The following is a 14,856-nucleotide window of genomic DNA, read 5'->3' on the forward strand; positions in this document are numbered from 1 at the left end:
GTGGGGATGGGAATTGCCTAGGCTATTCATGCCTTAGTAGTACCCCCACAATGAAGAACACAAGAAATGAAGAAGAATGGAAGAATGGTAAAGAGAAATGCATTGTGCACGAATGGAATGAATCCGGGTACAAAGGACCAGAATCCGAGCGGATTGTACAAAATCCGCCCGTCTTCAACAATCCGAGCGTCCTGACCAAAAGACGCCCGTCTGAGCTGAAATAAATTGAAAATTTCTTGATCTGTTGAAGAATCCGAGCGGATTTACGGGAAGACGCCCGTCTCATGAAATCCGTCCGTCTTGTGAAGAAGACGCCCGTCTTTGCAAATGAAGAAAACAAAGAAATTTCTCTCGACTCAAAATCCGTCCGTCACGAAGCAAATCCGCCCGTCCCATCACAGAAGAATCCGAGCGGATTCCCCAAAATCCGCCCGTCTTTAGGCGAGCTTCGAAAATTTTGAAGGCTGCAGAAATCCGCACGGATTGGGCCTAATCCGCACGGATTGCCCCTGCGTTTTCGAAAATTTCGACTTCTTTAAATACCCTCCCACCTTCATTCCTTCATTCATTCATTCATAAACACTACCCTAAACGTCAAAACCCTCATCCTCCCCATCACAAAAACAAAAACCCTCAACAAAATCCACCAAAATCAAATCAAACCATCCTTCAAACAACAAATCAATCACTCCATCTTCAATAAAAATCAAAACCAAGAACAAAATCTTCAACCCTTGAGTCGATTTTTGTTTTCATAAAGGCAAAGCCTTTCACCTTCAAATCGATTTGGGCATTCTACAAATTGAAGATTTTTGATTCTTTTCTTGGTTAGTTCATCAAATGGCAAGGACAAAGGGTGCAACAAAGGCAACAAAGGCACCAAAGGCAAAGGCTCTCTCTCAAAGGCAAAAAGCTCTCCAAACAAAGAAAGCTTTGGCAATGGTGGTATCAACACCAAACTTGGAAGTGCAACAACAACAACAAACTTCTATGGGAGCATCACCTTCTACTCCGTGTCGATCAACTCTTGCATTATCCGGAGGTAACTTTTATTTCCGATACCCATAGAAAGACATTTGCCAAGTTTGCTATGAAATCAATTCAATCCACCAAATTCATATGTAAAGATGCTTTGGAGAAATTGGGTGTTCTTGAACAAACAAAAGCCTTTTTCAATGCCATGGGTTTGAAGAAATTGTTTGAAACAAAGGAATTGACATACCCTTCCCTTGTCTTGGAATTCTTAAGTTCTTTAAAAGTCACAAAAGTTGAGGATAGGGAAAATCTTGAGTTTCGTCTAGCTAACATTAGTAGACGCATTACCTTTAAGGAATTAGGTGAAATTTTGTGTCTTAGCGATGAATCGAGATATCTTAAGCATTATGGAAAGTATGACCCCGAGCCTCTTTGGGAGGCAATCTCCGGGAAGAAATTTGATGATTTTCATGCTTGTCGTGCTCTTTTGGTCCATCATCCGGGCATAAGAGTATGGCACAAAGTTGTGGGAAATACCATAATTGCTAGGAAAGACACCAATCATTTCACAAGACTTGATTTTATTCTCCTTGAATCGGCTTTGAATGTTGGAAGAATCCATACCAAGCCTTTCAATTCTTTGAGGCTATTGGTTGATAGATGGCTCCATGTTGATAGTGGGAAGAAGGGTACAACCGTTATTGTTAATGGCGGCCTAGTCACGGTCCTAGCCAAGCACTTTGATCCTAATTTCAATAAGGATAGCAAGTACAAGGCAAAGGAAGGTGGCCATCTTATTGATATGCCTATCATGATTAACAAGTTCAAGTGGGTTGCTCAAAACCCCCTTGACACTAAGTGTGGATGGCTTACTAGTGAGGCTCGATCATTCACTTTACCCGCGAAGATTTGTCGTCTAAGTGTCCACCGGACCAACTATCTACTTCCCCTATCCGAAGAAGCCGAGTACATCATTCAACAACAAAAGGGTGATCATGAAACCCCTCCTCTTCCATTGTTATACCGCCTTACCCCTTTGTGTATGAAGAGTTCAAACCGGAAGGAGTTGAAATTGGGAAAGACTATGTCACTCTTCTTATGCAAGCCATGCACAAGCAAGCTTATGAAGATCGGAAGAATGCATATTTGGCTCAATATCCTCCCCTCCTACATTTAGCTAGGCAAGGACTCCTTGATCCATCTTGTCCTTTGCCTAGTTGGGCGGATAAAGAAGCCTTGTTTCCGGGTGCATCTAGGGACGTGGTGGAAGACAATGAGGTTGTTGGAAATGATGAAGAAATTGATGATAATATTGAGGAAGAAGCAAGTGGAGATGGAGAAAGAGATGGTGAAGATGATGATGAACAAGATGAGGAAGAAAGTGAAGAAGAAAGTGCCAAGGAAAGTGGCAATGTGACCACTTCTCATGAGGGAAGTGGTGATGATGATAGCATGATGGAGGACTAGCAAGCCTTGGAGACTCCTACACTCCCATGGTTTATCTATATCTCTTTGTATTTTATTTCATTTTGATCATTGTTGGTTTAGTCCTAGCAACATCAAAGGACTCACACCTCGGTACCATTGAGGTGTTCTTTATTGTTCCCATTTGTAAAATCCAAAATGACAAAACTAGTCTCATGCATAGCATAGTGTGTGCATGAACTACCCCAATGCTTTGACATTAGCAATAGTGTCTTATTTGGTTTGGGGAAGTTGATGCATACACAACGGGAGGTAATCTAATTTATCCTCTCCGTCATAACAAAAACCATGCATCATGTAGTATAACTTAGTGTAGAATTGCATTTAGTATATAAATCATGCATCATCTTTGCATAATTTCCATCATTTTGGCCATTGAGGACAATGCCCATATTAGTGTGGGGATGGGAATTCTAACACTTAACTTTTATTCAAAAACCCATAAAAATTGAAAAATTTCAAAAATCATAAAAATTTGAAAATTGAAAACCCAAAAACAAGTTCATTTCCTTTGTATATATTGTCTTGTATATATTGTGTTTGTTTTATCCTTGTTCACTTTGATTGACTACGCCACATCCGAGACATGAGGATATTGAAGACCGCATGGTATGATCTTTCCAATCTCCTTTTTCCTCTTTATGTTAATGACTATGTGGCTTTATTTTGATTGATGCGGTATAACAATGTGAATTTAGGAGTTGCATTTAGTTTATATGGCATATTAGTTGGTAGAATCATTTGCATTAGGATGTGTATATGTTAGTTGCATCATGGCATGTAGTTGCATGTTAGAAAAATTTTGCAAAACCGTCTATTTGGGAAGCTTGACAAGTGTATATAGGCCCTAGTAGATGCTTTTTATTCTTAAGACTTTGCTTGTTAGAATACTTGTAAAACACCCTAGGATGTGTCATGCTAGTATCCTTTGACCCATGGTTTAAGGCCTAGTCAAGAGTACCTTGTGGTGTGATAACTCCTTGGCTACCGTTTATTCCAAGGTGACCCTTGAAACCATGCATACCTCCATCATTCATCCATGTTCTACCATATTTTTGTCAACAAAAGGGAATGGGCACAAAAAAAAAAAAATCAATTTGAATTCAAAGAAATGAAAAGTGAAAGAAAGTTTGCAAAATTGCATCAAATGAAAAGAGGAGCAAAAATAGACTCCTAAAGCTTCAAATACAAGGCACCCTCGTTACTAATTGGGGTGACTTTGAAAATGTTCAAAAAGAAATGCAAAAAAGTTGTCAAGTATTGAAAAGCCAAAAATGAAAAGAAATGGCAAAAAGAAAGTGTTCTCAAATGTTATATGCCACAAGAAATTGGGGGGAAAAACAACAATGAAAGCAAACTCCCAAAATGAAACTCAAATACTATCGATCCCTTTTCCATCTTATCCATTTTTGTGCATGGTAGAGAGGGGACGACCCTTCTTCTTGTCTAGGCAAGAGGGGGAATTCCGCGATCCTCCAGTGTTTCTAACGCCATAGGGAGTCTATTCTTGACGAAAGCATTTAACGATTGAGGACAAAGGTACCCTAGCTTGACACAACTTGGAGGTGATTTATTGGTATCCTTCTAGGCTTAGTAGTTTGAACAAATTGCATCTATGAAGGATTGTGTACCCTTGAATTGCTTCCCTTGTAGATAATTTCCGCCACTTAGATGAGGAAAGTGGCTATTCTTTTTGTAGATGCATCCATTATGTAATTTTTTTATGTGCTTAATGTTTGGATGTGTCGCCATTTTGGCAAGACCCACCTTGCCTTGCAAGAAGGCATCCTACCTCATGGTTGTCTTGTTGTGAGTTGAAGGGGCGGAGTGAGACCCGCTAATTGTCTCATATCGGCTATTATTATTAGGATAGGTTAGTTTTGGTCCTAGTCTTTGTCACCTCTTTACTCGGGACGAGCAAAGGTTCGGTTTGGGGATATTTGATGTGACCATAATTGGCGCATATTTAGCCCCCGAATTACCATTGTTTCCATGCTTTTTAGTGCCTATTTGGGTCATTTCTTATCTTTAGTTCTTTGTTTTGCATATCCTTTGAGATTTTGATCCCTTGGTAGGAAAGGAGTAAGAATCTTGCATTTTCATGGCAAAACGAGGCTAAATTGATCGTATTCAATGACCAAGCATCAAGAAGAGACAAGACTAGAAGGCCTTTGTACATATCATAGTAGAAGAACAATGTTGAGAAAGGATCCTTGCGTCCCAAGGAAATCCCCAAAGAATTTATGAAGAAAAGGGAAGAAAAGAAGAAGAATTGACGCTGACCAACAATCCGAACGGATTGCAGACAATCCGCCCGTCCATCCAGCACAATCCGAGCGTCCCTCCTTGGAATCCGCTCGGATTCCCCTCAACAATCCGAAGCGTCCCTCTCCTGAATCCGCTCGGATTGCACACCCAAATCCGGCCGTCCCGACTCTAATCCGCACGTTCCTCGCACAAAGACGGATTTCATTCTTCAAGCTACGAAAAGAGAAGCCCTTCTCTCAGAAAATACCGGGTCCTCCTTGCTCAACTTAAAAAGTGTAATTACTAGTTTAGCCCTTAGTTAACCCTAATGCATCCTCCCTAATTTTCACTATAAATACCCCATTAGGCTAATTAGAGGAGCATGTTCTTTTTATCAATAATTAGTGTAGTTAATATCAATCAAATCTCTCTTCAATATTGTAATCAAGTATTAATCAAGTTTTAATCCAAGTTTTAGTTCTTTAATCTCTCTCTTGTTCTTCCTTTATTTTGGGTAATTGAAGATTATTTGGGTTATTATTGGGAGATTGACAACCTCTCAATCTAGGATTCAAGTACTTCTATTATTCTTGCTTTATTATTGGAATCATTAGTAGGTATAATCTCTTAATCCCTTTTTAATTATTGTTAATTACTTTCATTTATTCATCATGTTTCATATTGTTGGTATGATTGACAACCTTGCTAGCATGATCAACATGATAATGAGTGAGTAGTCTCTTAGCTAGGGTTTAATGGGTGATTAGGGGAAACCAACATGGGGAATGATTCATGCTTAAATCAATATGCTTTCATATCTTATTTGCTTGCTTGTTTTGATCTTAATACATGCACATGTTATATTTGATGAAATGCTAAGCCTATGAATCCTTGCATTTACTATCATCTTCTATCTTTTCAATGAGACTTGTAAGACATAACCCAACTCGAGTCTTGTTAGACCATGAATGTGTTGAGTAGGAAAGATTAAGTCGACTTGTAGGTGTTGTACAATCTAATCGATTCGGCTCCGGGACCCAAAATTTCCTAGGATTGTAAGATATAACCCAACTCAATCCATCACAACAATAATTGCTTGCTTATAATTTGAGAACATGTTTGTATGATCATATCCCATGATTCCCCTATGATCCCATGACACCCTAGTGCTTTTAATCAATTGTTTACACCCCTTATTTTATTCATCTTGCTAGTTTATTTTCATTGTTATTCTAGTTTAGTAACCTTCTGCATCAACCCAATTTGTGACACCCCTAGACACCACTAGTTACAATAGAATTCTCATTTCAATACCCGTCCCTTGGGATCCGACCTTTACTTGCCTCTTTACTAATTGTAGAGTTGTTTGTGAAGTATAAATTGTGTTTTGTATCGACCATTGACCAACGACCACATATACTTAATTGTGAACACGAAATGGCCTCGATCAAAAATGGCGCTTTCTTGCGGGGACGGTGTTTAATTGATTTAAGATTTCTTTTATTGTTATTAGTTGTGTCTTTTTCACCTTGGGGAAGTAAAATTCCTCAAGGTTTGTTCTAATTGTTTTTGAGTTGTTTGATATTTTGCATGTCTATAAGGTTACAAAGTGATTTGTTACCTTTTGACCGTGAAATCGAAAGAACCTTGACGAATAATAGGAGACTTGTTAGGAGGAATTTGAGAGGTGTTGGTGAAGTTGTTCAACCCACTAGTGAGTTTGTCAATCGTTTCGCAATAGAAGGAGAAGAAAACCCATTACACAATATCCCACAAAATCCACCTACAATGCCTAAATTCTCGTCACACTCTATACCCACCGAGGAGAATCTACCAAATGGTACTCCTACACCGCAACATCTCACCGGTAATTTTATTGCCAAGTCCGCCTTCATCCAACTAGTTGAGAGGAGCCAATTCGGGGGAATGCCTAGTGAGGACCCTCATTCTCATATGGAAACCTTTTGCGATTATTGTGATGCTATCTCTCAAACGGGCGTGACTCAAGACCAAATTAGATGGGTCTTATTTCCTTTTTAGTTAATCGGCACCGCAAAGCAATGGTTGAAGGGCCTTGATAAGGCCACCCTTGGAATAGATTCTTGGAAGAAGTTGGCTCTAGCTTTCTACAAAAATTCTACCCACCGGAAAAGACTAACATGCTAAGAGCTCAAATTACGGGTTTTAAGCAAAGGGATGAAGAATCTTTGTATGAAGCTTGGGAGCGGTTCAAAGGTGTTTGTCGCTCATGTCCTCACCATGGACTTAGCGAATGGTTTTTAGTGCAACAATTTTGGAACGGTTTATATGAAGATTCAAGGAACATTCTCAATATGGGATCAAATGGAATGTTCACCGAAGTTGATGACAATCAAACATGGAACAAGATTGAGGAAATGGCGGTCCATAATTCACAATATAGTAGACCTCGCAAGGCTACTAGAGGAGGAAAGCATGAAGTGGACTCCGTTACTCAATTGGGTGCTCAACTTAGTGCTCACATTGACACAATCAACTTGAAGTTTGAACAAGCTATGGCTAGACTTGAGGAAAACTCGAAATCATCAAAGCATCATGTCAATGCCATGACGGCATCCTCATCAATCCCAAGTGGGATATGTGAGAATTGTGGAACTTTGGGTCATGACCCAAGTGAGTGTAGGGGAACAACCGAACAAGTTAATGCTTTCCAAGCTTACAAAAGTGGTACCCCTTATTCAAATTTTTACAATGAAAACACCAAGTTCCATCCAAATCTCTCATACAAAAGCCAAAATGTTCAAAACCGTCAAACAACATACACTCCACCACCCATGAGGAACCAAAATCAAAGGCCCTTTTACAATCAAAACCAAGGTTACCAAAATCAAAATCCATACAATCACCAAAATGACCAAGGTTTTGATGTCCAAAAAGCGTCCTCCAAATGCAAAAGAATCAACAAGAATTTTTCACTCAAATGCAAAAAGATAGCCAAGCAAAAGACACCACCATCAACAACATTCTAGCTCACACCAAGATGTTGGAAACACAATTGACTCAACTAGCATCTTCAAGCTCACAAAGACAAAAGGGGCAATTACCACCTCAAAGTAATCCCCCTAGACATGAAACGGTTAGTGCCATTCACTTGAGAAGTGGTACAAGATATGAAGCACCAAAGAAGCAAGTTGAGGATGAAGTTGTGGAAGCTAGTGAAAAGGAAGAAATTGTGCAAAGCCCCAAAGAAGGGGAATCATCAAAAGAAGAAAGTTCAAAGAAAAATGAAGACAAGGCCAAAGAGAAGGAGCCCATTGTGATTAGACTTCCTTTTCCAAGTCGTCAAGCCAAACCCAAATTTGATGATCAACTTGGAAAGTTCATGGAAATTGTGAAGAACTTAGAAGTCTCAATTCCTTTCACGGAATTAATCAATCACGTACCGGCCTATGCAAAATACATGAAAGATATCCTCACAACGAAGAAGTCGATCCGGAAACTTGAGACTATCGCCTTCACTAAGGTGAGTAGTGCAATACTTCAAGGGAGTTCACCTCCAAAGTTAAAGGATCCGGGAAGCTTCTCAATACCGTGTACCATTGGCGACACGACGATCAACAAAGCCTTATGTGATCTAGGGGCTAGTGTGAGTGTCATGCCATACTCGGTGAGTAAAAGGTTGGGAATGGGAGAGCTTAAATGCACCAACATCACACTCCAAATGGCCGATAGATCGACGAAGACACCATTAGGGATATGGGAAGATGTCCCCGTGCGAATTGGGAAGTTTTTCATCCCGGTGGACTTTGTCATTGTTGATATGGAGGAAGATTCCAACATTCCAATCATCTTAGGAAGACCTTTCCTACACACCGTCGGTGCGGTGATTGATGTGAAACATGGAGAGCTCACTCTAGAAGTGGGAGATGAAAGCATAACTTTTAATCTTGACAAAACCATGAGAGTTCCTCGTTTGCATGAGCCATGTTTCATGATTGATCATTATAGCCGAAAAGATGAAAGGAAGAAATCGGAACTCCAATGGAGGAAGAAAATTGAAGATGCTCCATTCAAAGAGCAAGTGAATTGTGACAAGGAGAGCTTGCAAAGCTCATCAAAATCAACCAAGGAAGAAGAGGATGGCCTCATTGGCCAAGAGAAGAAATTGGGAGAGTTGTCTCCATCTAAGCAAGAGATTTTCAATGATCAACTCAATGAAGTTTGTGGTCTTTGGGACGACGAGTTTGAAGGGATTTTTAATCCCTACATTGGGCATGCCATCGATCATGATCAACAACAAGAGCCACGGTCTATTGAGGACCTCTACCACAATAATGAACAAGCTTTTGATTACTTCTTCAAGGTGTTGAGCAACATCAACAACACCTTGAACATGCCCCCTTGACATCTCATCAAGAATGAGAGTTTGGTGGAGTCCTCCCTAAACCACCACTTGTAAATATTTCTAACTCCCTAACTTACATTTCAATTCTTGTATTGCATTTTTTGTCATTTTTGGATTTTTATTTACTTTGATCAAAATAATTGTCATGTAAGAGAGAAGTGAGGGAGGGACTAACGATTTCAATTGATGTGTAGTGCCTTACCTTAGTGTGGGGATGGGAATTGCCTAGGCTATTCATGCCTTAGTAGTACCCCCACAATGAAGAACACAAGAAATGAAGAAGAATGGAAGAATGGTAAAGAGAAATGCATTGTGCACGAATGGAATGAATCCGGGTACAAAGGACCAGAATCCGAGCGGATTGTACAAAATCCGCCCGTCTTCAACAATCCGAGCGTCGACCAAAAGACGCCCGTCTGGCTGGCTGAAATTGAAAATTTCTTGATCGTTGAAGAATCCGAGCGGATTTGGGAAGACGCCTGTCTCATGAAATCCGTCCGTCTTGTGAAGAAGACGCCCGTCTTTGCGGTGAAGAAAACAAAGAAATTTCTGCGGGGAAAATCCGTCCGTCTGAAGCAAATCCGCCCGTCCCATCACAGAAGAATCCGAGCGGATTCCCCAAAATCCGCCCGTCTTTAGGCGAGCTTAAAAAATTTTGAAGGCTGCGAGAATCCGCACGGATTGGGCCTAATCCGCACGGATTGCCCCTGCGTTTTCGAAAATTTCGACTTCTTTAATTACCCTCCCACCTTCATTCCTTCATTCATTCATTCATAAACACTACCCTAAACATCAAAACCCTCATCCTCCCCATCACAAAAACAAAAACCCTCAACAAAATCCACCAAAATCAAATCAAACCATCCTTCAAACAACAAATCAATCACTCCATCTTCAATAAAAATCAAAACCAAGAACAAAATATTCAACCTTTGAGTCGATTTTTGTTTTCATAAAGGCAAAGCCTTTCACCTTCAAATCGATTTGGGCATTCTACAAATTGAAGATTTTTGATTCTTTTCTTGGTTAGTTCATCAAATGGCAAGGACAAAGGGTGCAACAAAGGCACCAAAGGCAAAGGCTCTCTCTCAAAGGCAAAAAGCTCTCCAAACAAAGAAAGCTTTGGCAATGGTGGTATCAACACCAAACTTGGAAGTGCAACAACAACAACAAACTTCTATGGGAGCATCACCTTCTACTCCGTGTCGATCAACTCTTGCATTATCCGGAGGTAACTTTTATTTCCGATACCCATAGAAAGACATTTGCCAAGTTTGCTATGAAATCAATTCAATCCACCAAATTCATATGTAAAGATGCTTTGGAGAAATTGGGTGTTCTTGAACAAACAAAAGCCTTTTTCAATGCCATGGGTTTGAAGAAATTGTTTGAAACAAAGGAATTGACATACCCTTCCCTTGTCTTGGAATTCTTAAGTTCTTTAAAAGTCACAAAAGTTGAGGATAGGGAAAATCTTGAGTTTCGTCTAGCTAACATTAGTAGACGCATTACCTTTAAGGAATTAGGTGAAATTTTGTGTCTTAGCGATGAATCGAGATATCTTAAGCATTATGGAAAGTATGACCCCGAGCCTCTTTGGGAGGCAATCTCCGGGAAGAAATTTGATGATTTTCATGCTTGTCGTGCTCTTTTGGTCCATCATCCGGGCATAAGAGTATGGCACAAAGTTGTGGGAAATACCATAATTGCTAGGAAAGACACCAATCATTTCACAAGACTTGATTTTATTCTCCTTGAATCGGCTTTGAATGTCGGAAGAATCCATACCAAGCCTTTCAATTCTTTGAGGCTATTGGTTGATAGATGGCTCCATGTTGATAGTGGGAAGAAGGGTACAACCGTTATTGTTAATGGCGGCCTAGTCACGGTCCTAGCCAAGCACTTTGATCCTAATTTCAATAAGGATAGCAAGTACAAGGCAAAGGAAGGTGGCCATCTTATTGATATGCCTATCATGATTAACAAGTTCAAGTGGGTTGCTCAAAACCCCCTTGACACTAAGTGTGGATGGCTTACTAGTGAGGCTCGATCATTCACTTTACCCGCGAAGATTTGTCGTCTAAGTGTCCACCGGACCAACTATCTACTTCCCCTATCCGAAGAAGCCGAGTACATCATTCAACAACAAAAGGGTGATCATGAAACCCCCTCCTCTTCCATTGTTATACCGCCTTACCCCTTTGTGTATGAAGAGTTCAAACCGGAAGGAGTTGAAATTGGGAAAGACTATGTCACTCTTCTTATGCAAGCCATGCACAAGCAAGCTTATGAAGATCGGAAGAATGCATATTTGGCTCAATATCCTCCCCTCCTACATTTAGCTAGGCAAGGACTCCTTGATCCATCTTGTCCTTTGCCTAGTTGGGCGGATAAAGAAGCCTTGTTTCCGGGTGCATCTAGGGACGTGGTGGAAGACAATGAGGTTGTTGGAAATGATGAAGAAATTGATGATAATATTGAGGAAGAAGCAAGTGGAGATGGAGAAAGAGATGGTGAAGATGATGATGAACAAGATGAGGAAGAAAGTGAAGAATAAAGTGCCAAGGAAAGTGGCAATGTGACCACTTCTCATGAGGGAAGTGGTGATGATGATAGCATGATGGAGGACTAGCAAGCCTTGGAGACTCCTACACTCCCATGGTTTGTCTATATCTCTTTGTATTTTATTTCATTTTGATCATTGTTGGTTTAGTCCTAGCAACATCAAAGGACTCACACCTCGGTACCATTGAGGTGTTCTTTATTGTTCCCATTTGTAAAATCCAAAATGACAAAACTAGTCTCATGCATAGCATAGTGTGTGCATGAACTACCCCAATGCTTTGACATTAGCAATAGTGTCTTATTTGGTTTGGGGAAGTTGATGCATACACAACGGGAGGTAATCTAAATTATCCTCTCCGTCATAACAAAAACCATGCATCATGTAGTATAACTTAGTGTAGAATTGCATTTAGTATAGAAATCATGCATCATCTTTGCATAATTTCCATCATTTTGGCCATTGAGGACAATGCCCATATTAGTGTGGGGATGGGAATTCTAACACTTAACTTTTATTCAAAAACCCATAAAAATTGAAAAATTTTAAAAATCATAAAAATTTGAAATTTGAAAACCCAAAAACAAGTTCATTTCCTTTGTATATATTGTCTTGTATATATTGTGTTTGTTTTATCCTTGTTCACTTTGATTGACTACGCCACATCCGAGACATGAGGATATTGAAGACCGCATGGTATGATCTTTCCAATCTCCTTTTTCCTCTTTATGTTAATGACTATGTGGCTTTATTTTGATTGATGCGGTATAACAATGTGAATTTAGGAGTTGCATTTAGTTTATATGGCATATTAGTTGGTAGAATCATTCGCATTAGGATGTGTATATGTTAGTTGCATCATGGCATGTAGTTGCATGTTAGAAAAATTTTGCGAAACCGTCTATTTGGGAAGCTTGACAAGTGTATATAGGCCCTAGTAGATGCTTTTTATTCTTAAGACTTTGCTTGTTAGAATACTTGTAAAACACCCTAGGATGTGTCATGCTAGTATCCTTTGACCCATGGTTTAAGGCCTAGTCAAGAGTACCTTGTGGTGTGATAACTCCTTGGCTACCGTTTATTCCAAGGTGACCCTTGAAACCATGCATACCTCCATCATTCATCCATGTTCTACCATATTTTTGTCAACAAAAGGGAATGGGCACAAAAAAAAAAAGAAATCAATTTGAGTTCAAAGAAATGAAAAGTGAAAGAAAGTTTGCAAAATTGCATCAAATGAAAAGAGGAGCAAAAATAGACTCCTAAAGCTTCAAATACAAGGCACCCTCGTTACTAATTGGGGTGACTTTGAAAATGTTCAAAAAGAAATGCAAAAAAGTTGTCAAGTATTGAAAAGCCAAAAATGAAAAGAAATGCCAAAAAGAAAGTGTTCTCAAATGTTATATGCCACAAGAAATTGGGGGGAAAAACAACAATGAAAGCAAACTCCCAAAATGAAACTCAAATACTATCGATCCCTTTTCCATCTTATCCATTTTTGTGCATGGTAGAGAGGGGACGACCCTTCTTCTTGTCTAGGCAAGAGGGGGAATTCCGCGATCCTCCAGTGTTTCTAACGCCATAGGGAGTCTATTCTTGACGAAAGCATTTAACGATTGAGGACAAAGGTACCCTAGCTTGACACAACTTGGAGGTGATTTATTGGTATCCTTCTAGGCTTAGTAGTTTGAACAAATTGCATCTATGAAGGATTGTGTACCCTTGAATTGCTTCCCTTGTAGATAATTTCCGCCACTTAGATGAGGAAAGTGGCTATTCTTTTTGTAGATGCATCCATTATGTGATTTTTTTATGTGCTTAATGTTTGGATGTGTCGCCATTTTGGCAAGACCCACCTTGCCTTGCAAGAAGGCATCCTACCTCATGGTTGTCTTGTTGTGAGTTGAAGGGGCGGAGTGAGACCCGCTAATTGTCTCATATCGGCTATTATTATTAGGATAGGTTAGTTTTGGTCCTAGTCTTTGTCACCTCTTTACTCGGGACGAGCAAAGGTTCGGTTTGGGGATATTTGATGTGACCATAATTGGCGCATATTTAGCCCCCGAATTACCATTGTTTCCATGCTTTTTAGTGCCTATTTGGGTCATTTCTTATCTTTAGTTCTTTGTTTTGCATATCCTTTGAGATTTTGATCCCTTGGTAGGAAAGGAGTAAGAATCTTGCATTTTCATGGCAAAACGAGGCTAAATTGATCGTATTCAATGACCAAGCATCAAGAAGAGACAAGACTAGAAGGCCTTTGTACATATCATAGTAGAAGAACAATGTTGAGAAAGGATCCTTGCGTCCCCAAGGAAATCCACAAAGAATTTATGAAGAAAAGGGAAGAAAAGAAGAAGAATTGACGCTGACCAACAATCCGAACGGATTGCAGACAATCCGCCCATCCAGCCAGCACAATCCGAGCGTCCCTCCTTGGAATCCGCTCGGATTCCCCCTCAACAATCCGAGCGTCCCTCTCCTGAATCCGCTCGGATTGCACAGCCCAAATCCGGCCGTCCCGACTCTAATCCGCACGGATTCTTGCACAGCACGGATTTCATTCTTCAAGCTACGAAAAGAGAAGCCCTTCTCTCAGAAAATACCGGGTCCTCCTTGCTCAACTTAAAAAGTGTAATTACTAGTTTAGCCCTTAGTTAACCCTAATGCATCCTCCCTAATTTTCACTATAAATACCCCATTAGGCTAATTAGAGGAGCATGTTCTTTTTATCAATAATTAGTGTAGTTAATATCAATCAAATCTCTCTTCAATATTGTAATCAAGTATTAATCAAGTTTTAATCCAAGTTTTAGTTCTTTAATCTCTCTCTTGTTCTTCCTTTATTTTGGGTAATTGAAGATTATTTGGGTTATTATTGGGAGATTGACAACCTCTCAATCTAGGATTCAAGTACTTCTATTATTCTTGCTTTATTATTGGAATCATTAGTAGGTATAATCTCTTAATCCCTTTTTAATTATTGTTAATTACTTTCATTTATTCATCATGTTTCATATTGTTGGTATGATTGACAACCTTGCTAGCATGATCAACATGATAATGAGTGAGTAGTCTCTTAGCTAGGGTTTAATGGGTGATTAGGGAAACCAACATGGGGAATGATTCATGCTTAAATCAATATGCTTTCATATCTTATTTGCTTGCTTGTTTTGATCTTAATACATGCACATGTTATATT

General features: G+C 39.6%; 1 non-coding gene across 1 annotated transcript; it reads right to left on the reverse strand.

Moving 5' to 3' along the window:
- Window positions 1–6,866: 6,866 nt before the first annotated feature.
- LOC141593578 (small nucleolar RNA R71) lies at window positions 6,867–6,973 on the reverse strand. The gene has a single exon (XR_012521652.1). It is a non-coding gene; the product is annotated as a small nucleolar RNA R71 (small nucleolar RNA).
- Window positions 6,974–14,856: the final 7,883 nt, after the last annotated feature.

Source organism: Silene latifolia, chromosome 7, assembly GCF_048544455.1.
Source record: "Silene latifolia isolate original U9 population chromosome 7, ASM4854445v1, whole genome shotgun sequence".
In the NCBI taxonomy this organism is placed as follows: Eukaryota; Viridiplantae; Streptophyta; class Magnoliopsida; order Caryophyllales; family Caryophyllaceae; genus Silene; species Silene latifolia.